This window comes from Mesoplodon bidens (genome assembly GCF_964165515.1).
Source record: "Mesoplodon bidens genome assembly, contig: HAP1_SCAFFOLD_238, whole genome shotgun sequence".
Lineage (NCBI taxonomy): Eukaryota > Metazoa > Chordata > Mammalia > Artiodactyla > Ziphiidae > Mesoplodon > Mesoplodon bidens.
Window position 1 is genome coordinate 280,495 of NW_027671924.1, and position 26,558 is coordinate 307,052.

General features: G+C 39.5%; 2 pseudogenes across 2 annotated transcripts in view; one reads left to right on the forward strand and one right to left on the reverse strand.

The window, feature by feature from the left end:
- Window positions 1–1,624: 1,624 nt before the first annotated feature.
- Window positions 1,625–26,558, forward strand: part of LOC308610834 (centrosomal protein of 78 kDa-like) — a 29,982-nt pseudogene continuing 5,048 nt past the window's right edge. Inside the window, exons 1-10 of the transcript in view lie at window positions 1,625–1,727; window positions 2,780–2,889; window positions 5,118–5,292; window positions 7,285–7,398; window positions 9,384–9,447; window positions 12,380–12,458; window positions 12,744–12,886; window positions 15,046–15,173; window positions 16,364–16,413; window positions 17,825–17,955. The product of the transcript in view is annotated as a centrosomal protein of 78 kDa-like (transcript). The remainder of the gene's footprint in view (window positions 1,728–2,779; window positions 2,890–5,117; window positions 5,293–7,284; window positions 7,399–9,383; window positions 9,448–12,379; window positions 12,459–12,743; window positions 12,887–15,045; window positions 15,174–16,363; window positions 16,414–17,824; window positions 17,956–26,558) is intronic.
- On the reverse strand, window positions 10,200–12,285 carry LOC308610842 (transcription initiation factor TFIID subunit 7-like; annotated as a pseudogene). The gene has a single exon. The product of its transcript is annotated as a transcription initiation factor TFIID subunit 7-like (transcript).

Here is a 26,558-nt window from a genome sequence, read left to right on the forward strand (position 1 = left end):
GTGCCCCATGACCAACCCTTCGGAGTGAACACATCAGGAAACCTTGCTCTGCTGTGTGTTGACCCCGGTGCTTAAGGAGTAGCATCCTCCTTGGACTCTGAGGCTGGGACCGTGTCTGCCTTTGTGGTGACATTGTATTCGGGATAGAGATGATAAAGCGTGGCAGGGTATCAGGAAGGATTGTACCACCTCCCTTCTCGAAAAAGCCTCACTCCCGGCAGCATTGAGGGGCGGGTTGGAGGTGTGGGAAAGGCAAGGAAAGCCAGGTGACCTCGAGTGTTTCTCATGCTCTCTCCGTGAGGGCCGGAGGAGAGGAGAGGTCAAAGAGGTGTTTGCCATCTCCCTTGGGTTGGCATACAGACTGGTTTTCCCCAGTGACTAGAACGGGGTGCACTTACTTGGAGAGGGGTGACCTGAGTTGTGGCCAGAGCCAAGGCAGCACTGGGGTGGCCTGCAACGAGGCTGGTTCAGGGGCGCTGCTCCTGCTTTTGTCTAAGTTGGCTGATCTGCCCTAGGTGGTCTCTTAACACATGCACATGAGTCCAGAGTTCCCCCGCTAGAAGTAGATCTTCCGGGCTTCCCTGGTGGCACAGTGGTTAAGAATCCGCCTGCCATTTCAGGGGACACAGGTTCGAGCCCTGGTCCGGGAAGATCCCACATGCCACGGAGCAACTAAGCCCGTGCGCCACAGCTAATGAGCCTGCACTCTAGAGCCCCCGAGCCACAACTAGAGAAAGCCCGTGCACAGCAACAGGCCCAATGCAGCCAAAAATAAATAAATAAATTAAATTAAAAAAAAAAAAAGTAGTAGATCTTCTAAGGACAGTGAGAAGTGGGGTGGGGGTGGGGTAATCAAAGTGGAAGTAGCAGGCCCTTTCACCGCCAGGAGACGGGTAGTTTATAGTTGGGAGCGCCTCTAATTTTGCCGGAAACTCAAACCACTGTCCTTTCTCTGGTGTAGGCGTCGTAACTGGCTGTTGCTCTCAGACCTGCTCAAGAAACTGCAAATGTCCTCCTGCATATTCCGCTGCAATTTTCCAAATGTGGAAATTGTCACCATCGCGGAGGCCGAGTTCTACCGGCAAGTGTCAGCAAGTCTCTTATTCTCTTGCCCCAAAGACCTGGAGTCCTTTAATCCGGAAAGTAAGGAGCTCTTAGATGTGGTGGAGTTTACGAACGAGCTTCAGACTCTGCTGGGCTCATCCGTGGAGTGGATCCTCCCCAGAGACCTGGACTCAGACGACGCCTGGTGAGCTCGCCGGGGCCCGCCGTGTACAGTGTGTCATGGTGTTAATCCTTGTGCATATGTGTCCTAATACGACTATTTCTGTAAAGAAAGGACACGATGAGACACGACTCCAGTCGGAAGGACTTTGAAACATGTTTCTTTCTTTTTAAAATTTTAAGTCAGTTTTTATGAAGTTGTTAATAAAGTTTCTTTACTTTTCAATGTACACATGCTTCGGAATATGTTTGTTTTTACTCGGAACAATTGTTTCTTTTCTTTTTTAAGGAGAAAAAAAAAAAGGCAAAGGAGCTCCACACTTTGACTTAATTTCATACAAAGCTCCGACGACAGAGGCCATAACTGTTGAGAGTTGCTTTGGGGGCAAATTAAACCAGTAAAATTTTAAACTCTTCCTCCATATTAAAGGGATTGAATAAATTGGCCACTTTGGTGCACCTGTGTCCTGCGAATTGTCCAGTTGGAGATGGAGGTTTAGGAAGTGAGTTTCAGTCTTGTTTAAGTCTCTTCCCATCAGACTGGTCTCGTGATTTCCTACACACCATGTTACTTCCTGTCTACCTTTCCTTGGTGTTGTTCATGCCTGGATTATCTCCTGTACCTGCTCAAACCTTGGTCCATTCTCATTTGTACCATGGAAGTTTGTCATGCTGGATACTGTCAGAACTAATTTTACTTAAGTTTGTGTTAAGGTGCAAAGCACACGTTTTGTATATTTTCTGTTTTTTGTGTTTGTCTATATTTTATGGTTTCGCTTCAAGAAATATTATGGGAAGGGAAATAGCAAGATGTAAAGAGCAAAAAAGTCATCATTCTCTTTCAATTGTTAGAACATCTATCTGCAATCATAATTATGATGCACTGTGGTATGTGTTAAAATAGGAAATACATGTAACGTCCCGTAGGAGCAGCAAACTCTGGTGTTGGTGAGGGTGTGTCATGGAAGTAATCACAAAGCAGGTGACTGTTGGTTGGGGTCCTGAAACATTAGTGTGCCTTCCCTGTGTCCAGTAGTGGTCTGGAGGGGTCAGGAAGCCTGCCTTTGAATTTGAGGGAACAGAGGGTTTGTGGTCCTCTCTCTTCTATTGCTCTATTACACTGCATAGCAGCAGTATACTGGGTTTACAGTTGACGTTTAAATCGCTGATTGATCATTAAGATTGGGATGTATCTTTGGAAATGAAAATAGGAAGAATCGTATGCTTTTTTTTTTTTTCTTTTTTTTCCTATATCTGAAAAGGTATGTAGTACTTTGCTGAGTGGTTGGGAATAAAGTTTGCAGTATTCAGTGTATTCAGTTTTAGTATCTAAATAGAATTAAACTGTTGCTGTAAAGTGGAATAGCACTTTGTTACTGACAAGTTTTAGAATGCATCTGTTCGTCAATTACCTGTTTGGGAAGATTGTAGTTAATGATTTTGAGAATGTGGCTATAAACCTCCAACTGACTCAAGAAAAGCAAATAAGTCAAGATTGACAAATGTATAGGCTCTTCATCTTTTGTGTGTGTGGGTTTTTTTTTTTTCCTTTTAGTTATTTGTCAAGGTATAAAGAATTCTATCACACTTAAGACAAGTTAAGTAAACGTCACGGGGTGTATTCTGACATGGCATGGAGCAGATCACATGGCCTAGATCTTAAAGGTGATTTTATGTTTAAACTTTCATGAAAACATATGTGATTGAAACACATTAATATATTGATACAGAGGGCAGTTAATTTTTGTCTTTTTTTGTGTGTGTGTGTGGTACTGTTGTGGCCTCTCCCGTTGCGGAGCACAGGCTCTGGACGCGCAGGCTCAGCGGCCATAGCTCACGGACCTAGCCGCTCCGTGGCATGTGGGATCTTCCCGGACCGGGGCACGAACCCATGTCCCCTGCATTGGCAGGCGGACTCTCAACCACTGCGCCACCAGGGAAGCCCTAATTTTTGCCTTTTGATACATGTGAGCGCAGCTTTCATTTTGCTGAAAGAATATGACCAGTTTTCAGTTTGGGATTCTACCATTTAGGAAAGATAGTCCACTTAATTTTAGAAATAAGAGATTTAATATATAATACCTAATAATACTTTTATGTATTTTTTTACTGAAAACATTTATTGTAATACTGTGAAGAAACTATGCCATTCTAGTCTTCAAGACTTAAATGAATCAAGTGTTTATTAGCTGTTGTAGTCTTTAAACTAATAAAAGTCAGTACATCAGCAATTTGTAAATACAGTTTTTGAAATAATGCCTTAACAACTTTACAGTGGTTATAATGACTGTATTTAGGCCTAAAGTTAGTTAATAATTTGACATGAAGGCTTTTTAATAGTTTGATGGTGCAGATCAGGGATAGGTAAACTCTGGCTGGTGGGCCAGATCCAGCCCGTCGCCTGGCTTTGTAAAGGAAGTTTTTCTGGAACATAGTCGCACCCATTGTTTACGTGGTAGTTATGGCTCCTTTCACCCTACACCAGTGGGGCCGAGTAGTTGCAACAGAAACTGTATAGCCCACAAATCTGGAAATGTTTAAATTTAGATTTTAAAAATTGAAAACTTCTTTGAGCCTATACAGGGCAAGTCCATTGACCCCTGAGGTAGAAAACAGGAACTTGGGTGCGGAAGCCAAATGGCCTAGGTTCAAATTCCCTTTCTCCCATTTCATAGCTAGTGACCATGGGCAAATCACTTAACCTCTATGCCTCATTATGAGGTTTAAATGCACTTATTTGTATAAATAGTGCCTGGCACATACTAAGCTCTGTGTAAGTGATTGCTGTTGTTTCTTCTTGGAGCTTTAATAAGTTATTGTTAATAGAAAAATGACACTAATGATTTTCCTTATAGAGTAACAAAGGCACTTTGAGTCTTTTACATTTTCAGGAATGTAATAAGACTTGTTTCATTGACAGTCAGTGTTCCCTGTTACCAAAATTTACTTTATGAATATAAAGAATTGAATATCTTCAAGACAGTACTTTTGCTTAAATGTCAAACCATTATTTTCCCAAGGCACATCAAACTGGCTCTGCATAGTCCAGGCCTCTAAAGCTTGTGTGCACACCCTAGGTAGCATGTGAGATACATTTTGTAAATATAGTTTTTTAAATAATGCTTGAGACTTCCCTGGCGGTCCAGCAGTTAACACTATGTGCTCCCAATGTAGGGGGCTTGGGTTCGATCCCTGCTCAAGGAACTAGATCCCACGTGCCTGCCATAACTAAGAGCCCACATGCCACAACTAAAAGATCCGGCATGCTGCAACTAAAGACCCGGCACAGCCAAACAAACAAACAAGCAAATAAATAAATAAATCTTTATAAAAAAATAAGTAAAATAAAATAATGCCTTAGGAGTTAGGAAAAGAAAATATTAGAACATTTTTACCTTTGTATTATTTTTAAAAATCTGTGTAGTTTATCATGTACATAAATTATATGTATGGAACTTTGTGTATATAATTTGTTAATAAATAAGATGCATATTAAAAAGTTTTCTTATGATTTGCCCAGTCAGGTGTTTGGAGGCCATTGGAGGACAGGATGATGAAATATAGGGCCTCAGCAAAGATAGAATTTAGAACCAATTCCCTGACTTAGAAGATAAGGAAAATAATTCATAGACTGTAATTGAGTTGTCCAACTTTACATAAGTGTTCAGAAACAGGAAATGCAGTGGCTAGAATCTAATCACTGACCGAGCAGAATCTGGGTCACTCACTGGACTCGTAAACCAGAAGTGACTGTTGAAGTTCTCAGGTTGATGCTCCTGGCATATATGCTTGATCTGTGTGTGTGTGTAAATCTCTGACATAAGAAGCCATACTCAGGCACACCCTGTTTCCTTATTCAAGCATCTTAATTTCATCCCATTAAATCTTTGAAGTATCAGACTACCAGAAGGCATGAAGAAACCTGGGCTGAGAGTCTTCATTCCAGGAGACGTGATCTTGACTGCATGGCTGGTTTGAGGCGCATCACTCTGAACTGCAACCCGCTCATTGGTGACCTGGGTGCAAGTGCTTTGGCAGAATCTCTTAGTGAGGATTTATGGCTTAGAGGGAAATTCTAAAATTGAAAATATTGAATTTTTAATATGCTTAGCTTTTGGCATGATACTATTGTGATAGGATGTTTTAAAGCCTCATTTTACTGATAGCTTTTATTTTGCTTTTAAACTTTCTCTAAGAGTTGCATATATCCTTTACAGAAAATACAGAGTTACAAGAGAACCTATAATTTTAATACCCAGATATAATCACTGTTCATTTTGGCGTATATACTTTCAGTCTTTTTTTCTTCTACAAATATATATGTACACTTAGGGATTCCAAAAATAGAATTGTAGTATACTTGCTATTTCACATTCCTGCTTTTTTCACTTAAAGATGTATCATGTAGTATTGCGTCGTATTGATGTCCCATAGTTTAATCAATTCTTTGCAATTCTATTTAGACAGTTTGCTTTTCCCTGTCAGAAACAATGTGAATACGTTGTATATACATCTCTGTGTCCATCGGGATTACTTCTGTAGAATAAGGTACTACAAGTGGAATGACTAAGTGTGACCTATTTTTAAGACATTTGATACACATGGCCAAATTACCACCCAGAAAGGCTATGCCAATTTGTAGTCCACCCCAACAGTAGATGGGAAGCCTGCCTCTCACAAACACTGGCCTGTAGCACTTGTAAAAAAATGTGAAACTACAAAAATGAGTACCTCTCCATTTTCTATGCAAGTGGGATTACTCCAAATTTTATAACTTTTTTCAATTAATTTAGTATGAGCATTTTAGCAAGTCAGTAAATTTGCATCTCCTACATCATTTTTTGTGATTGTTCAGTATTCCATTATATGAATATGCCACAGTGCACATAGCTTATCCATTCTTGTATATAAGCTTTGTCCAGTTTTTCAGTTACAAATAGTACTCTGATATATATCCTTACCTATATCTCTGACTATTTCTTTTGGTTAAATTCTTAGAAAGAGAGTTGTTGGATCCAAAGGGCATAGACATTATTTAAAGGCTTTTCTTACAGAATCTTGGCTTCATCTGATAGGACAATAACCACATTTTGTTTTATTTTGTATTCATTTGATTGACTGGTGAGGTTTACTGGCTGTTTGTATTAATTTGGCTATTTGGTTAATTATACCCTGTGTCCATTCTTCTGTAGTGAGAGTTTGTAAGGGTTGTATCATATCCTGTCAGATCCGTATGTCTGACTTGCTATTTCTATGTGTCATGGGGGTGTTGAAAGACTCCAGTTATTTTAATGTGATGGTCCACACAACACTTAAACAAAAGACTCATGATAGTTTCCTTTCATGTAATATTTTTTAATACCTGTGCTTTAGTGATGATCCCTTTGGTTTAACTGAGTAGGTTGTTCAGCCCCAGAACTACTAGAATTCATGATCAGTTTTTCTGGGTTTTGTCTGACCTTTTACTGCGAGGGTTCTTGACCATCCTACTTTCATGATAGGTTTTTAGTATGTATTCTCTATTCACACATTGTTGAAAGTTTTTATTATTTGTATCCTCTTAGATTTGTCTTTTTTTCCTCTAAAACTAACAGTTATTACATTTCTTCTATTTTGTTTTCCCCTTTGAACTAGTTTCAAGTGTGATTTGGAGCTGAAGATCATGATCAAAAGAATGCAGTGCATTTCTGAGCTCCACCAGGTTTTGCTTGTGAGGTTTACATGCCCCTGCCGCCCTTGCTAATTATGAACTGAGATTCATTTTGTGATGCTTTTTGCTCATAGGTTATATACAGTTATTCTTCAGTTCTGTAATTGTAAAATACGTTGTATGATTTATTGGTACTAAAGCCAGGGTTATCACTGCACATCCAAGAAGAGGTTTTTAAATTGGATTATGCATTATGTGTGTGCATATATGTTTCTGTTTTTTTCCATACCCAAAATTACAAACCTGCCATGACTTGTCTTGTGCAGGACTCTTCCACACGTGAGAAAATGAGAGTTGTCTATATGTTAAATCTGTAGAGTTAGCAAGTGACGTTTGTCTTTCATCGAAAGCACTTGACCTGCAGCAGTGCGGCCTCACCAGTGAAGGAGCAAAGGCTTTACTAAAGGCCCCTGAAACCAACAGAACTCTGCTCGTTCTGGATATAAGAAAAAATCTGCTTGTTGGTATGTGGTCACTTTTTTTAAATTGATGAACACATAGCAAAACAAAAACAATTTGTTCAGGTATTGACAGTTTTTTAAAACTTAATGTGTTTAACTTTCCTCATCATATCCAGTTGGCCCGTGAACAACGTGGGGTTAGGGGTGTCGACCCCTACACAGTTCAAGATCTGGGTATAAGTTTATAGTCAGTGGTTCCACATCTGTGGATTCAACCAACCTTGGATCATGTAGGACGATAGTACATATGTATTGAAAACTATGCGTGTGTCAGTGGACCCGCGAGGTTCAAACCCATGTTGTTCAAGCTTCAACTGTACTTTTCTAGTGTTGCACTTCCCTTATGTTTTTAGCAGCTACTGTACTAACTAAAGTGAATTATACTTGTCAATTTTTCTTATCTCTACTCTGAATAGAGGTGAACCTAGATACTAAGCCTGCTTCCACCAAGAGCATTCTTTCTTTCCTGTGCAGCCTCTGAATTCTTGCCAGGAGTACTTTATTCATTTGTCAGATTCACAAGTAATTTTGTAATCATCTTCTGTGTGCCAGATACGGGTTTAGGGACTAGGGATAAAGCAGTGAACCAGACAGACAAAAGTCTTGCCCTCATGGAACTTACATTCTAGTGAAGGACATCAGATAGAAATGAGTAAACAGATAAGTCATATAATTTTAGAGAGTAGGAAGTGCAAAACTATCTTAATGTAAGGAGAGTGAGGGAGAGCAGGTAGGACTCCATTGGATAGGTTTGTTAGGGGACAGCTTCACTGGAGAAGTGGCATTTGAACGGAGACCTGAATGAAGAGAGGAGCAAGCCATGGAAGATGTGGAGTAAGCACATTCCAGGACAAGGAGGCAATGACTATGTAGGCATGTAGGTGGGTGGAGTATTTAAGGAAAAGCAAGGAGGCCAATCTGGGCAGAGTACTGAGTGAAGAAGAGTGTGGTATGACATGAGGTCAAGGAGCTAGCCAGGGGTCTGCTCTTGTAAAGTCTCGAAGGCCAGAGTAAAGATGTGGATTATTCTAAATGAGTAGAGGGGTTTGAACTGGAAAAAGGCATGATCCAAATCGTATCTGAATAAGGTGACCTGGTATAGAGAAGGGACTTGGGAGGATAAAGAAGAGGAACAGGGGGCTTCCGTGGTGCCGCAGTGGTTGAGAATCCACCTGCCGATGCAGGGGACGCGGGTTCGTGCCCCGGTCCAGGAAGATCCCACATGCCGCGGAGCGACTGGGCCCATGAGCCATGGCCGCTGAGCCTGCGCGTCCGGAGCCTGTGCTCCGCAACGAGAGAGGCCACAACAGTGAGAGGCCCGTGTACAGCAAAAAAAAAAAAAAAAAAGAGGAACAGGGAGACCAGTTAGGAGACTATCACAGTGCTCCAAATAAGAGATGTTTATGGCCTAGGTTAGGTTGGAAGTTTGCAGCAAATGAAAAGTGGTTGAATTCAGGTTGTGTTTTGAGGGTGTAGCTCTCAAGACCTGCAAATAGATGTGAGGTATGAAGGAAATAGTAACAAGGAGACAAGTCGTTGATGATTATGTGTGCAACTGGGTAGTATCCCTTAGAAGAAGGGAGCTGATGGGAGGAGCAGCTTTTGAGGGAATATCAGGACTTGGTTTGTTATCTTGGATGCCCTGGTTTGATATCTTAGATGCTCTTTAGGTATCTAAGCGTCTGGACGGTGCTCAGACTGTACTTTGTATCCAAAGGTATCCAAAGCCACTTCAGATGCAAAATGTTTCAAGTTGACCTTTGCTGCTGCCAAAATAGTAGCCACTGTGGGCAGTCTGCAAGATGGCATCTTAGGTTTCTGAGGAAGAAATTAGAATACACAAAGGGGGAAATAAGTGTATAATTATATAATGTAGATTTCATATTTAAATGTCTGGGAAAAGCAATAATTAGTTGGCTTTTGGTTTTAAATGGAAATAGCCACTCATTGGAAAATAATTACTCTAATTTCAATTCATTTTACTTTAGATCATTCTGTGATGAAAACAGTTACCAAACAAGTTCTCCAGATAGAAGGAGTGCCAAGTCAGAGGTATATAGCATGTTTCAGTTCTTTCGGAAGAATTTCTCTTTAATGGCTTGGTTTTCTTTCTTTCTTAAAAGAAAATTATCAAGGTACTTTCTGCCATCTTAAAACTAAGATTTTAGTCAAATCAAATGGCTTTTCTGTTTTTGAAAATGTTGTGTGATGCTTTAATTTAGGTTCCCAGATATGCAGATTGAAAACCTTTTAACTTTTTATTTTCTGTAACATATTATCGTTAGTCACAAATAGTCTTTTTTTTTTTTTGGTGATAAGAATGAATAGCAGGAGCAGCATTTGTGAAACCAAATCTAATATGAAACTGACTCTTTCTTGTGAGTAAATTTGAATATTGAAACAGCAAAACAATAAGGTTTAATAAAAAGCAAAATAAATTTTTTATGTTTATGATCTGCCAATTTCCCAGAAAGGGTTTTGTGGTGACTTTAGTTATATACCAGATACATTAAAATCACCAGTGGACAACACATCTTTTATTCAGGTGCCCTCTGAAAGTTTTAAAAATTTGTTGACTTCATATCAATGAACGGTCCACTTTAAAATGGTTAAAATTATAAATTTTCTGTTTTGTGTCGTTTACCACAATTTTTAAAAAATGTGTTGTTTGAAGATTTTTGGGTTTTATAAAGGTATTAGCATAAAAATGAAAAATTTAAAAGACCACCTCTAATCCCATTATCCTATCAAGCAATATTTACATTTTAATTTTCTCTTCCTGCTGTCTATAAACATAATTCCACATAGCTTCAATATAATTTGCCATTCTTATCTTTTCATACTAAATTTAAATTCTGTGATTCATAGTTATACTTTTTAACATTGCATTCACATGGTTTCATTGAGTAGGTCAATTTTTTAAATTGGTGAAAAATTGGAAATAACCTCAAATAAACTATTGTAAACATCTTCATAAATACAGCTTTTTTTTTTTCTACTTCAAGTTGTATGTTTTTGATTCTCTATTAATCAACTTGCTTGGACAATAGTGTATTAAATAAGTTGTTAAGAGTGTTTATGAAGTCAAAAAAAAGCTTATGATCGTCTGCCAATTGTTATTTCAAGAGTGATATTTTATTTTTTTTAAGGTGAAAATTACTTGCTTTTATTTATTGTTAAAACAACTTTATGAAATGATTTGCAATGCAAAATGTGGAAAACTGCTTTGAATAACTGGGAAAATAGCTACAGCATGGGAAAACGTATGTAAACAAACTTCACTGCCACCAAACTAGAATCTACTAATTTATCTCAGATGGCATCACAGAGTAGCAATGGCAGCTTCTGGTAAACGGAGAAACAGCAGCAAAGTCCTGCAGTGAAGCTGTGATTAATTACCAAACTGAACTGTTCACTCCACTAATCCTACAACTTCCCTACATTTATCTGTCTATACATTCCTACTTACTACAGGACAAACACCCACCGAAGTGGTTCCAAAAAACAAATGAGATAGAAATTCACAATTATAAAACAAATCCAATAGAAGGCAGTGGAGGAAACTGGGAACTACTGCAAAGTTTTACTGTCTAGTCCAGGTGATGAAAACAAAGTTTTTCTTTCAAGGCTGACCACTGTCAGGAATGAAATTAAGTATCAAAACTCTCCTCACTTCTCTAGGAGTGATTCTAGCTCTTCTTGCAAAGAGCTGAGCTGCTCCTTTTCTCGGTCTTCCTTTTGTTTCAGTTCATCCAGCACAGCCTGAAATCTGTTCTTGAGAGCCAGGTTCTCCACTTTCATGATGAGATCCTCCTGTCGCTTTGCCCTGTCCTGGGTCTCTTGGAGCTTGCCTTTCATGTTATCAATCTGTTTCTGAATTCCCATAACCAGCTGATTAGTTCCCTCGTTTTCTTGGTGGTGTTCATCTGACTCATTTAGCTTGTGCTGTAGCTGCCTTTCCAGATCTTCCTCAGTGTCAATGATGTTTATATCTTCTTCATCTTGATGCTGTGTCTCATCTTCATCTTCACTGCTGCTGCTGAGGTCATTGAATATCTCCCGAAGCTCATCATGTTCTAATGAGTCATGGCCCTGCCTGTGGCCAGACATTCCTGGGGAAGAGATATCAAGGCCTTGACTTTCTGCTTCTTTTGTTTCATCTTCAGCAATTATTTCCCAACGGGTACTGACAGCTTCAGCATCTGTGCTCAGCAACCGCTTTACTTCTTTTTCCACATCTGGAGACTCAATATATTTCTACTTTGCTGTCTTACGGAACCTTCTCTTTCTGACATTTTTTAGAGGCAGAGTAATTCCATGGTTCCATATAAACTTTTTCTCTTTGTCCTTATCCTTTTTCTTGCTTGCTTTGGGATCAGCAGTGGCAACTGGTTCCTCAACAGGAGGATAGAGATCACCATCAGCTGTACAGACAAGCATCTGAGAGATATCAGCTGTCTTGTAAAAGGTTTTTTTATCAATGGTTTTCAAACTTTCCATAACACATGGCAGATCTACCAATTTTGACGCCAATGGGACCTGGTCCACTCTGACAATTCCATGACGCCCATCAGGGTGTAACTCAATTGTCAGTCTGTCCTTCAGGTTGACATGACCAGACTGTATCGCCCGCCTCACAGTAGAGGCATACTCCGGAGGTAGGCGTAAGATAAACTGGCTCTCTACTTCGTGAGGAGCATCATCTTTGCTCTTACTCATCTTTACTTCTTTGTGACTCAGTTTTTCTCTAATAACCACTTGTTGCACTAAAAAATTTCAGCTATTTCAACAGAAAGACCAGTTCTTTATAAATTGACGTCTTTAATTACAAAGAGTTCTAGGTAGAAGAGCAACTAAGCGTCTATTCGGAATTAAGTTCCAAGTCTTTCTAAATATGCTGTGACAATACCAGTCGTTAATGACGCATTGCCTTACTCAGGTCCATTTAAATCTGTTAGCTGCAATGCCAAGTTCCAACCTCTAGATAGAGGTTGTCCTGCCGCTGCAGGACAACGCAGGGAAAGCAAATGGCGGCTCCTACGGAATGATTTTCGGCACAGAAAGTAAGGCTCAGCAGATACTCCCAATCCACAAACTCTCCCGGAACAAAGATACGCAAAAAGCGGGGCGTAGTGAGCTCTCTTCGCCTCGGGTACTTACAATCCAGTGACGGTTATAAGTCCAGTTTCTCCGGACAGGCGCGAGCGGGAAACGAAGCCACTCAGAGAAAGGCGGCCGGGAGCCGAGAGTCTCCTTCCGAATTCCTTTGTTCTTCCCGGCACTTGGCAAAGCGATCCGCTGATTATCGGTGAAACGGCTGAGGACGGGCAACGCGAAATCTCGCCAAGAACCGCAGCTCCGAACGCCAGATTCTGCAACTCCGCAGCTCAGGCGGCCTCCGTCCGTTACAGCAGACCTAGCCGAGAAGAAACAGCTGCGTCACCACGCGAGACCGGCAGCTGCTGTGAGTCGCAACACGCCTCGGGCGGAAGTGCGAGCTGCCCCAGCGCGCGCAGGCACAACGTGCGATTAAGCTATCCGGCGTCTTGTCGTCTCGCGAGAACTTAGCCTTAAAGGGATGAAGACTTTCGCCAAGAGCTGTTGGTTTAAAAGTATTTAGAGGGAACGGTTCTAAGAAGGACATGGATTCTCCCGCGCGCCTCCGCTACCCACTCCGCTAAAGAGAGTGATATTTTAATAATCAAATAGTACATTCAAAGAAGTTAAGATTTGTGATATCACACTAATTAGATATTATTATTAAAAATTTATATCCTATGTAAAGCATTCTTAAAATAGCTACATTGACTTTTGCTATGATATTAGAAATGGAAGGATATATAAATAAAACATGTATATGTACAACATATTTGGAATTCTGTAGAATTAGTACAGAATAATAGGGCATCATGGAATGAGAACAGTTAAACATTTTTTTTTAGTTAGCATGATTAAACAAAGTGGAAATGTAACTGCAGTATACAAGCTCATTGAGCTCTTTTAAGAGTAATTTTATTTCTTGGGCTTTTTTTTTTTGTATTTGCCTCAGTTATTTGGAGACATAGAGGTAAGCCAAATCAGTATCTGGGTATATACCTAGATCCAGGGGAGTATAGGGGTGAAATAATGGTGTGAATTGTGTCACATTTATATTGTACTTATGTATGCCTAATAAAAGATGGGAACTTTTATTAGAAATTTTTTAATCTCCTAACAAGAAAAGTGTAATTTTAAAAAATTTTAATACATATATATATATATATATATATATATATATATATTTGTGTGTGTGTGTGTGCGTGTGTGGTACGCGGGCCTCTCACTTTTGTGGCCTCTCCCGTTGCGGAGCACAGGCTCAGCGGCCATGGCTCACGGGCCCAGTCGCTCCGCAGCATGTGGGATCTTCCCGGACCGGGGCACGAACCCGTGTCCCCTGCATCGGCAGGTGGACTCTCAACCACTGCGCCACCAGGGAAGCCCTCCTATATATTTTTAAGAGGCATGTAAATCACAGAGGATCGTGTGGTGATTATCAATAAGCTACACTCTATGAAATATTTGTCCTATATTACCGAATACACTCCATTTTACCCTGCATCCTAATGCTGCTAAAATATAGTAGAAAGCAGCAGCATAGCACAGGGAGATCAGCTTGGTGCTTTGCGATGACCTAGAGGGGTGGGATAGGGAGGGTGGGAGGGAGGCTCAAGAGGGTGGGATATGGGGACATGTGTATGCATATGGCTGATTCGCTTTGTTGTGTAACAGAAACTAACACAGAATTGTGAAGCAATTATACTCCAATCAAGATCTATTAAAATAAATAAATAAAATAACATAAAATATAGTAGCTTTGAAGGATAAATATAACCATTTTAACCTATGATGTTTGTTTTCAGTAAATTCAAATTAAATATTTAAATGTGAATTTTAATATATGGCTTGTTCTAAGTAAAATATTAACACGTAGGTCTAGTTTTTGCAACCAAATGTTTCCTATAAAGATACTTGCCTCTTTACTACTGAAATATAGGGTAAGTCTCCACATTTCACTCTTTCATCCAGTGGGTTTCATTTGTTTTTTTGTGCGTTTTCTATATGAAATCAAAGGAGCAGTGAAGGTTGACAGGCTTATAGGAGGGTAAAATTGACTCACCTACCCACCAGCAACTTGCAGCCTTATAACTTGTATTGTTTTTACATAGAAAAATTCATCTTAAATTTAACTTTTGGTCTACTTCTGAAGATTCTGTTTGGCAGAAGTCATGGGTGTATCTGTGTTTCTGTGTCCTTGAGATTCAGAAATGCCAAAGGTGTTCTAAGATTCAGGAAACTTGAGTGTTTCTGCATGATACATAAAATGTATCATACTTTGGGATTTTTTTTAAACTTTTATTTTTGCATTTCTGCACATCTCAATACTTTTGTTTTAGTTAAAATAACTTGTTACTGTAGAGAACTTATGTTTTTTAAAAATGCTGGCTTATGGAAAACCTTTGTACAAAACCGATCCTCTTTTTAATGGGCTTGGCATCGTTGTCAAGTGCCTTTTTGATTCCTTTCGACGTGTGCACGTGTGACATTTGCTCTGTAGACCTTTGGTGCATCTTGATTCCTTCTTTTCATGCTTTGTCAAACGTAGTCTTGGCCGCAAAGAAGCCTGTAAGTAATGGAAGGAAATACTCTGCTGGTAAAGAATGTTACCCTCCTGAAGCGCTACCACCTGGAGTGTCTGGTTTCCGGCCATTGTGTCCTGCAGAAAGTGCAAAAAGCAACAGGTAACCTGTTTGCATTCCCTGTCTTTTTCAGTCCTTTAGAGTTCTTTATTTTGGAACTTGTATTATGTGGGTGGTCTCTGGTATTTTGTGTAGAGGAAAAAAGGTAACTCACACATGGCTTCTGCCTAATGAGCCCTCTAAGGAAGAAAAATTAAAAGTAATTGGGAGTTTCAAGTTGTTTCTCAGGTGTCACAACAGAGGTAACTCCGTGGGAGTCTTGAGGAGACTAAAATGATCACCAATTGTGCATGTGAGAGAAGTTTGATTAAAGGCAGGTGTAGTTGAGCGAAGCCGTACAGCACAGAAGTAGGAATTTGGATACGTATGAATGGGAAAAAAGACATTTTAGGCATGGGAAATAGTTTAATGCAGAATGGATGAAAAATGTGCATTAGACCTATTCTAAATCAACTGGCTTATTAACTCAGTAAATCAGATTTAGTGAGTCAAACTAGCATTAGCTGATTTCTTATCCAGGGGATAGCTGTTCATAGTAATTTTTGTCACAGAACAGTAAATAAAATGGTTGAATTATAGCTTTAGGCTTGCTAAGTGAAATAGATGGCTCTAGATGATCTTCAGGTGACTTACTTGGTAGTAATCAGGAAATTGGGGATTAACAATTGCTTAAGAAAACAAAGAGAATTGATTTTAAATAGTACTTGAAGTAGTTACTGTGTAAAATATCTGTTCAGTTGTTCATGTTAAATGGATGTTTCTAATCCCCACTGGACAACCGACTACTTTTTTGCAAATGGTAATGTGAATTGCTGTTGCATAAACTATAGTGTTGAATCCCCAGTGTTTGCACTTGAGTTTCACAGCTCTGTGGTTTCCTGTCTTCTTCCTGAGACACTTAATCGCAGGTCCATCCTCCTCACACAGGGGGGTAAATTAGAGAACGATTAATATCACCATTTAAAGAAGTGAGACTGAAATCTCAACCATCCTGAACATAGGAGCTGAAGGGGCCTCTCAGCAGTTCAGAGAGTGATTACCAAGCCAGTAGGCTGAATTCTGTTGTGTTTTCTCCGTAGCAGAGCCCTCCAGGTCCTTGTTTTGAGCTTATTTATTTTTATACACAATTCTGTATGGATACTGTTCATACTACTAAATAGTTGTATTAACTGGGTTTAACTGGTGATGTATTTACATGAAGATCTAACTTCGTTTTGTTGCTATCTTTTTAGGGGCTTTCCATTCATCAAAGCTCGTGATGTATGTAATCAGTTGGTGGTGTGTAGCTATCATATTTATGATATATAGGGCTTGAATTGGGAAAGGTGGATGGTCATTCTTCTTGCTTTTTAAACTGACAGAGCCTTACATGAAGCATTTCCCTCTCTGAAATAAATCCATGTAAAACATGTTTGGTCGCTCTCCCAATGCAACTGTGTATTTGTGTGGATTTAGCGCACACCTGGCAGCCTTGTGGTTATGTCTGTAAACAAGGAAGCCTGTTTTCCAGTCCGCAAATCAGCTGTTACCCAGTGAAACGAACTTGACTGCCATTTCTGACCCCTCACATGGAGCTGTCATACTCAAGAATGTTCACGTTTTCAAGAAACGTTGTTTGCGGGCTATATGTACAAATTCCTGATCTGAAAGCCAATATAAAGCAACATCTCCCAAACCTCTGCTCTCTCACCAAGGCCACACACATTCCCTCGCTTATGGCCTCGTGGCAAGCTAATACTGTCAGTATCAGACTCTCCTTCCCAGTGGTCTTGGGAGACTGCATAGTTGCTCTGTGAAAGGCACCACTGCTGAGGTTGAGAGAAGAGCATCTTGGGTGTCAGTCCTGGCCTTGCATTCCCAGAGAGAGGGGTGTGCACCTCGTTCTCCTGTTAGGGTTTTCCTATGCTGCAGGGTTTGCTGCTTGTTGTCAAAATGATGTCCTAGTGACTTGTCTTCTGCGTGGTTATATAATCCCAGCACAGTTCTTTATGATCTGTAGACTTTTATGGGGTTGTGGCCAGGTCAGTTTTTAAATGTTTGGAAATGTCCTATTGAACAACATTGCAGTGGCAGTGAAGCTTGCTGGGAGAATTGTTGCCCTAGTTTTGGCTTAAGGGTGGTGAGAAGATGAAATTTTTGATGGGTCAGTTTTAGTTGTGTATGTGTATGTGATTTATTTTTTTAAATTCTAATGTCTATTATTCACAGCTTAGATATGTTGACTTCCTGATTATTCATCAGTCCCTTTACTGATGTATTTTCCTCTGAAAAACTACATTTTCTTCCAGACTGTTTTTGTCTGATGGTGAAGAATAAATTTTTCATTTGCAGTATAAAGTTGATCTGAGAAAAAATGTTTACCTTGGATCTTCACTTGGCTTCTGTGAAAGAAACTTAATAAAATAATATGGGCAATTCCCATTACTAATCCTAACCACGTACAACAGAGGTCTGTACAGTAACATAGCAAAAATAAGTTCCTGTACTTTTACTTAGTCATTGCCTGTTTTACACTAAAGAGCAGTGAGAGACATTTATAAAGAATGATACCTCAGATCACTTTTGTTAAATGTCCTCTAATATTTGGATATTTGGTATCTGGCTTGTGTTGTCTTTTATACAATCTTGTCTTCTTTCTTTGCACTTTAGTGTAACAACTCTATGGTTTCCTATCTTCTTCTTGTGACACTCAGGTCCATCAGAATTTCCTGTGACTGTGACAGTAGAGAGTCCTTCCTCCTCAGAAATCGAAGAGGTCGATGATTCCTCAGAACGTGTTCAGGAGGAGCCAGAGAAAATCCGTTTGAAACAAGAAGCATTGCAGGTACAAAGTTATCACTTTAAAGCTATAGAGAAGATTATTTTTCAAACGGAAGGCTGATTGCAACACAGCACAGCTTGTGTGAGGGTTCTGTTTTCTCATGCCATCTGCATTGTATCCCCTTGAATGGTTCCTTAAGCTTAGACCAAGGTGAATGGTGGACATTTGAACTCTAAGAAACTAAAATCAAAACATGTCGTTAGTAATATATTTTTCTTTGCTTAGAAGCTTAGTATTTTAGATTTAGGGAGAAGCTTAGTGATCATAAGATAAGGAAATTGAGTTCTGAATGAATACAGTCAGCTGATTCAGTGCTCTTGTTTTACAGATGAGAAAATAGACAGTTCTAGTTGAACTCTCTTTTTATAAGAGGAAAATATGGCCTCATTTTAAATAAAAGTAAAGTTGAAAAAAGTTTTGATGTTGATATTCTCCTTTCCTAAAATCAAAAATATCAAGAAGCTACATTCTATTGCCAAATAAACCTGACCTCTAATGTCATTCCATACTTTTGTTTGTATGGACAGAAAAGAAAAATTGATTTTTATAAGAAATTTTTGCACCTCAAAATTAATATATTTATTTTATTTCAACTTTAATGCAGAGCTGAACATTTCTAGTAAATAAAGGAACACCATTTGGGGGGGACCTTGTCTTTGTGCTACAAAGTCCATGTTTAATTTTTTAAAATTATTTAATATGATTTTCTCTTCGTATGAAACATGACACTTGACAGGTTTCAGAACTAATTATCCCATTATTGTAGGACTACGGGAACTACTCTTTGATTTTCAAAAGAGAAAGTTAGATTTTTATTTTTTAATTAAAATTAATGATAATATAGAGAAATTTTAAGAAAAGAACTTACAAAATTATGAAATGTTAGAGTAGGAGAAATCTATAGTTCATGTAGAGTTACTCCCTTTCGTTTTATAAATGCGCACCTACAATTTGTAGAACGTAAGTGGTTTATTAGTAAATGGCAGAGTATGACTAGACCCTAGAGCATCTAACCCGCATTCCTTGTTATTTTAGATGTGGTGTATTCATTTCCTTCACGAATAGACCATGAGATTGTATTTGTAAAAGCAGTAATAGACAGTGGGGAAGTCCAAGAAGTTTAAACACTGGGACCACAGAATAGCAGATTCAGAATGCACTGAGAACCCTTTTAGCTCTTCTCTGTTTTGACAAGACACTACAATGATGGTATCAAAGTGTTTAAGTATATATGCACACAACTATCAAGAGATTTCAACATAGTTTTGAAAGAAGACAGGTGGAAGAGTGTGAAACTGAAGCAGTAGAACAGAGGAAAAGCATCACCTAGAATATGCACAGGGACCACGTGCAACTGAGGAGGATTCTGACCCCACCTGAAAAAGTAGCCCCATGCTCAGGTGCGCATGTAGGAGAGAGGGTGGAGTTAGTTAAAAGTGTGACCAATAGGGGAGCTCATTGAAGGGATGTGTTTGGAGGAGTGGACTCCCTGCCCCGCCCTAACCCTCCTGAAATGAGATGATTTCATTTTGAAGACAGTGAAACTGGCGAGAACTGGGGCAGCTACTGTGAGTTTTTACACCCTAGAAAACTGTTTTTGGGGGAGATCCTGTTACAGTTACTCCCCGCTTCTTCCTGCATAAGAAGCCAATCAATCGTTGACTTCAGGGAGCTTTCTGCGCTCATTCTTAAATAGAAAATAACTGTCATTTGCCTGTTAGTTGAGTAAAGCTTACAACATGAGAGAGGGGGAAAGAGTGCAAACATATCCTAGTAGGACCAGGGACAATTTAGGGCACAGAATAATTTAAGAAAAAACCCTAATTAGCATCCTGAGAGAGGTTTAAAAAGAGCTAGCAACTATAAAATAAGACTAGGGTATTAATGAAAAGGAGAATGGTCAGAAAGCAAGAGAGGTCTCCTGGAAATGAAAATATGGTTGCTGAAATAAATTCAGTAGGAATTTAAAAAATTTCTCAGTATATAAAAAAGAAAGACACAATGGAAAATGTGATAGAAATATGTTAGAGAGGCTGCATCTGGGAGATCCCACATGTTACTATTAGAAAGTCCAGACCCAGAAAAAAAATGGAGGGAAGCTGTCAAAGGGCAACAAAATTCCCCACAGCTGAAAGTAGACATCAGGCCTCAGATTGAAAATAGTTATGCAAGATGAGTAAGAATAGACTCATACCTAGGCACCCTTCATTGTGAAACTTTCAAATACTGAAAAAATAAATTAAAATAGAATAAAATACTGAGAGGATACATCCATTCCAGAGAGAAAAATACTGGTCACCTAAAAAAAAAGGTTAAAATCTGACTTTATCATACTTGTCATGAGCACCATGGATCCTGGAAGGCATTAGAAAGATACCTCCAAAGTTTTTCAGGCACATAATTTTCACCCTAGGGGTTTGTATCCAGCCAAACTATCAGTCATAAGTGGAGGCTGAAGAAGATATTTTGTACCCAAAGAAATTTGAAAAATTGACCTCCTGTGCTACACCTTAAGCTATTTATAGACATAATCCAGCAAAATGAGGCAATAAACCAAGAAGGAAGGTAATAGGGGATTCAGTGCAGATTGCAGCTAATCTATAGTGGAGAGGCTTCTATTGATTGTGTGATTGAGAGCTTAGAAACACCTTGAGGCATATCGTACTTACTAGGTGTTAGGCACTGTTGGAAGGGAGGATGGAGAGGAAGAGGAGAAGGAACTTGAACTCCAGAGGAGAAAAGGCTATACGGACATAAAGCTGAAGCACACTGAACTATGGTTGATTTTTAACCTACTATTGGTGAGGAAGGGAAGAATCCACTTCAACTTGACACTATAGATGTCCCCCTTTTCAGTGACACACAGGGGTAATGACCACCTATATAATTTGTTGTCCAAACCGGAACTTGTGCAAACTCCTTACACTTCAATAGTGTAAGGAGGCATTCTAATGCTGTAACATCAGGACAACAGGTATAAACTGGAACAGCCCAAGGCGGCTTGGGGTATGTGGTCACCCTGCACAAGGGCAGTGACACTGGCACAGTATGGAACGAGGTATAGTCTATACACAGAGACACAGTACATCTGCAGTGGGCAATATTAATTTCATTGTAATAATGGCAATACTGTCTTGGTTTGCAGCTTTTATTGCCAACTTGCATGTAATCACAAATAACTAAAGTAAACTATACTTAGTATGTATTAGTATTAACTTGGTATGTACTGAAATGTATTGTGTACTAGTATGTACTTAGCATATATTAGGCTCTAAGTGTTTTTGCATATATTAACTCATTTAATCCTCTGAATAGCCTTATGAGGTTGGTGCTAATATCATTCCCACTTTTGAGAGCAGGAAGCTAAGTCAGGGAAGGAACTTGCCCAGGCTGTACCTAATTTAAGGTTGGATCGAGGCTTTGAGTTTAGGCTCTCTGCCTGTTCTCTTAAACCTTACTCCGTACTGACTCTCAAGTAACAGAAGACTTAACTGCACATAGAACAGAATATAAATTTCAACTTTGACAACGTAACAGCTGGGTTTGGAAGGTAGACAGGAGGTAGAAAAAAGGGAAGATGGTAAGAATGTCCTCATTTTACAAAGCGTGACGTTGAGAGAGCTTCTAGTTGATCAACAATGTAGGTTTTTAAGTATATGACTACAAGTCAAAGAGATCATGAGCAGTGGAATAACTCATGATGACATAACTTTACTGAGCAGTGTGGACATAGGAAAGAGTGTAGAGGAACTAAACCCTTACTTATTAGTAAGTTAGAAAGTGAACTGATAACGCCTCCAATTTAGTGAGAAAATAGTCATGTAAGAGTATTACTTGGACATGGAGAAGAATTCAAAATAACAATAGTTGGACCTCCCTGATGGCGCAGTGGTTAAGAAACTGCCTGCCAAGGCAGGGGACACGGGTTCGAGCCCTGGTCCGGGAAGATCCCACATGCCACGGAGCAGTGAAGCCCGTGCACCAGAACTACGGAGCCTGTGCTCTAGAGCCCGTGAGCCACAACTACTGAGCCCACGTGCCACAACTACTGAAGCCTGCGCGCCTAGATCCTGTGCTTTATAACAAGAGAAGCCACCGCAATGAAGAGTAGCCCCCGCTCGCCGCAACTAGAGAAAACCTGCACGCAGCAACGAAGACCCAATACAGCCAAAAGTAAATAATAATAATAAAATAATAAAAAATAACAATATTTGATGTAAACCTCATAAAAAAGGAAATCCATACAGCCAGTAAACACAGAAAAGTGTACGACTTCATGAAGTAATAAGTGAAAAGTGAGTCAAAACCAAGGAAACTACATGTCAATCAGATTGACAAATACATAAATAAAAAGTCTGGTAGTATCAGGTATTGTAGACCTGAAGTACTATGGGAATCTTCTACCCTGTTTATACTGGAGTATAAATCGACACAACTACTTTGGAAAGCATTTAGCACTCTCCATCAACTGAAGGTATATAAATAGCCTGTGAGCCAGCAGCCCTCACCCCCGCCCTGTGTAAATGCACCAGAATAACGGGTACAGCAGGATTCCTGTCCATGATTTGCATTAGCACAAACTGAAAACAAACCAAATGTCCATTAAGAGTCAAAAATTAAATAAATGATGTGTATTTGTACAGTGGGAAAACTATCCAGCAATAAAATTGAATGAACTAGAGCTACAGGCAGCAATGTGGATGAATTTTTTAAACCAACGTTGAGAGAAAGAAATAAGATAGAAAAGACTTCATATACTATGATCCTGTACATAAAGTTAGATGTTGACACAACTAAACTCTTTTGTTAGGGATGCATGCAGGTTAAAGGAAATGACTGTCAAGAAATGAGGTTGGTGTTTAACCGGGAAGAGGGAAGGAGCTTGTGATGAGAAAAGGATATGGGGGGTTTTTGCGATGCTGACAAGTATCAATACTTTCAGCTTCGAGTAGTGCTTATGTAAGTATTCTCTTTTTCTTTGTCACATTGACAGTTTTGTTCTGTGCACTTCTCAGTACACATATCGTATTTTACAATTAAAAACTGCATAAAGAATCGGTCGCTTCTTGAGTGCTGGATGTGGGAGTGGGATGAGACCGTTTTATTTTAAGCCCTTCACTACTGTTTGCATTCGCATGTTCATTCATTCAGCATTAATTGCACATATTCTATGTACCAAGCACTCTTCTAATTTTATATGTGTTTTAACTCATGTAATTCTCACAAGAGCTCTGTAATATGGGAGCTTATGTCCATTTTATAGATGAGGAAGTTGAGGCCTAGAGTTATAGAACTTGTCCAAGGTTATGTAGCTAATGGGTAGTGCCAGGCCCATTTGCCTCAGAGAATCTGAATATTTACAATATAATCTAAAAGAGAAATTTAATTACTAATTATAAGCAAAAAAATTGCACATTAAAGAAGATGACAAGTTTTCATCTATCCAGTTAGAGAAAAACACACAGTCTGTCTTTCACACACGTACATCTTATATGTACGTGTGTGGCAGGGATTTTCCTTATTAAGCAATTATTTATTGACCGTCTACGTTGTGCTAGGCACAGGTGCTGGGGATAAACACTTAATAAAATACACCCCCTATCTTCAAATAACTTGCACTCTAAGTGAGGAAGTAAGCCAACAGTTACAGTAGAGGTTATATACCAAGTGATACATCGCTGATGGCAGTGTAAAATCTCAGAAATCTTTTGGAAAGAAGTCTGGAGATAGGTACCTCAGAGCCTTAAAAATGTTCATTTGCTTTGATCTCAAACTCATTTTTATGGATTTATTGTAAGAATGTTATTCTCAATATGGAAAAAAGCCTTCATGCATAAAAACGGTTATTTTGTCTGATAATACTGAAAAGTTGGAAAGAATTTAACTGTAAAATGGTTAAGCAGTAAACCCACTCAGTGGAATATTTTGTAGCCCACACAAAAAAATCAAGGTTATGAATCCCCTGATTATATGAGAAATGATTGATTACAATGTTAAATGGAGAAAAGTTGAACATAAAATTTGATATCCAATATGATGGGAGCTTTGCCCCAGAAAAATCACCCTAGCTGGTGTACAGAAGGGTGGAATGGAGAGCAGATGGAAGGAAGGAAAATTATTCCAAAGCCTTATCATTAGTCTTACTTAAGTAATAGAATATCAAGCAATTTTACTTTCTAACTTTTTTGGTTCCATATTTCCATGTAAGGGACATGAATTCTGAATATTTTGTAGGAGGAGGGTACACTTTTTCACAAAAATTGAACACTGTGTTCTAATTCCCTCCATTAGAGGGAGAAACTGTTGCATGTAATTGCACTTTGATGTGCTATTTAGAACCAGTCAGGAATTTTAGTCTACTTTCCTCTGACCGTGCTGAGGGTTTTTTGTTTTTTTGTTTATTTGTTTAGAATTTCTTTGAAATCAGTTTTAGAAGATTGACTAAACCATTATATTAAAAGTAGAGGAATTTTGCAATTTTTTCCCCTTTTTCCCCATTGAAAACTTGACTGGCTTTGGTAATGAAACATTAAAGAATTTGAAGTTCTTAGACTGTCAATTTTTTAAACATGTTCTGAATATAAAAATATATGTTCATTGAGCAAATGTTTGAAAACAATGAATAACTTCTTGAAGGAAATAAAAGCCACCTCTGCATGTACACACACCTAATCTGTTCTTTTGTCTTAAAAAAGTATCAGAAATATTTTGCCATGTCACTAACTACTCTTCTACATCAGAGAATTTGATTAAGCTTATGCATCATCTCCCAGGAAAAACGCACAGATATATTTTGAATGTAGCACTCCTGAAGCCCATTCATGAACTCTGGTTGAGACCTCTTGTCATTCTTAGTGGCTTCATAGAGCATTCCTTCAGACGATGAGCTCTTTTTATTTAAACCAGTCCCAATTCGGAGGCTCTTAGCTTTCTTCTAGGGTTTGGTTATCAACAATCTTATGACATCATGTTGGTAGATAAATCTTTGCCCACATCTTTGATTTCCTTAGGGTAAACTCCTGATGTAGGATTGTTGTTAGGTACCAAAAGCTACTCTCCAGAAAGTGATACCAGCTCCTCTCCCAATGATGGCAGGTAATAGAGTTCCTCATTCTTTAAGTGATTGTTCAAAGCAGTTAACATGTATAAATATACCTTACTGTTTTCATAAGTATAGGTATTATGATTGTTTATCACTGCGTAAGAAACCACCCCAAAACAGTGGCCTAAAACAATGACAATCATTTATTTTGTTCACGAACCTGGAGGTTGAGTAGAATATTAATTCTTTTACTACACTCTTACTGACTGAAAACAATACCTATTTGACTAGCTCAGAGTTCTGTAGGTCAGAAGTCCAGGCACAGCGTGACTGGGCTTCCTGCTCAGATACACACGGGAACATGTGGGTTCCCTCCTGAGAGTGTTAAAGCACGTGAAATTTAAGTGTAAGATATTGAGCCCCAAACGTTGGATGTTCACCATAGTTTGTGTGGGCCACAGAGCTGAAATCAAGATGTCAGTCTGGCTGTGTTAGCGTCCAGGGGCTCTAGGAAAGAATGCCTACAGGCTTCTTCCGGCTTGTTGGCATAATTCAGATTCTGGAGTTGCAGGACAGAGGTCCCCATTTCCTTGCTGGCTGTCAGTCGGGGGAGAGTTTCAGCTCCTAGAGGCCTCTCGCTTGCCTTCTCTGCCGCAGCATTGGACTTCTTCAGAGCCAGCAATGGAGAGTCTCCCTCTTGTCCATTTTGTACTTCAATTCAGGAAGAGTTCAGGTCCTTTTCGTGGGGTGCCTGAGTAGGCCACATCCACCTAAAGTAATCTCCCTATCTTAAAAGATCAACTGATTTTGAACCTTAATTCCATGTGCAAAATCCCTTCACTACAGCACCTACATTTAGAGTTTGATTGGATAAGTGGAAGGTTTGTGTACTTCAGTAAGTGGTCATCTTGGAGGCTCTGTCAGAATTCTGCCTATTGCAAGCAGTGTCCCCACTTCAAGGACCGAAGTGTCTTAGCTCCTAAAACTCCTAAGATAGTTTATCAGTGTTCATTTTATTTCCGTGACCTTGGTGAAGGGAAGACTACCACCGCCGTGAGCAGGAATGGCAGCCAGCTTCCTGAGTCCACAGTGTGGCTCTGCTACTTAGTGGTGTGACCTTGGCTGTGCTGCTCTACTTACTCTACTTCTCTGCCTCTGTTTCCCTCATCTGTAAAATAACATGGAGTTAGTGATCGTTCTTTCCTCGTAGGGTTTTTTGTTTTATAAATTTATTTTTGGCCGCGTTGGGTCTTCGTTGCTGCTCGCCAGCTTTCTCCAGTTGCGTCGAGCGGGGGGCTACTCTTCGTTGCGGTGCGGTGGCTTCTCTTATTGCGGAGCACAGGCTCTAGGCGCGCAGGCTTCAGGAGTTGTGGCACGTGGGTTCTAGAGCGTAGGCTCGGTAGTCGTGACGCACAGGCTTAGTTGCTCTGCGGCATGTGGGTTCTTCCTGGACTAGGGCTCGAACCCGTGTCCCCTGCACTGGCAGGCGGATTCTTAACCACTGTGCCAGTAGGGAAGCCCCCTCTTAGGGTTTTGATGATTCGATTATTTAATACCCAGGGAA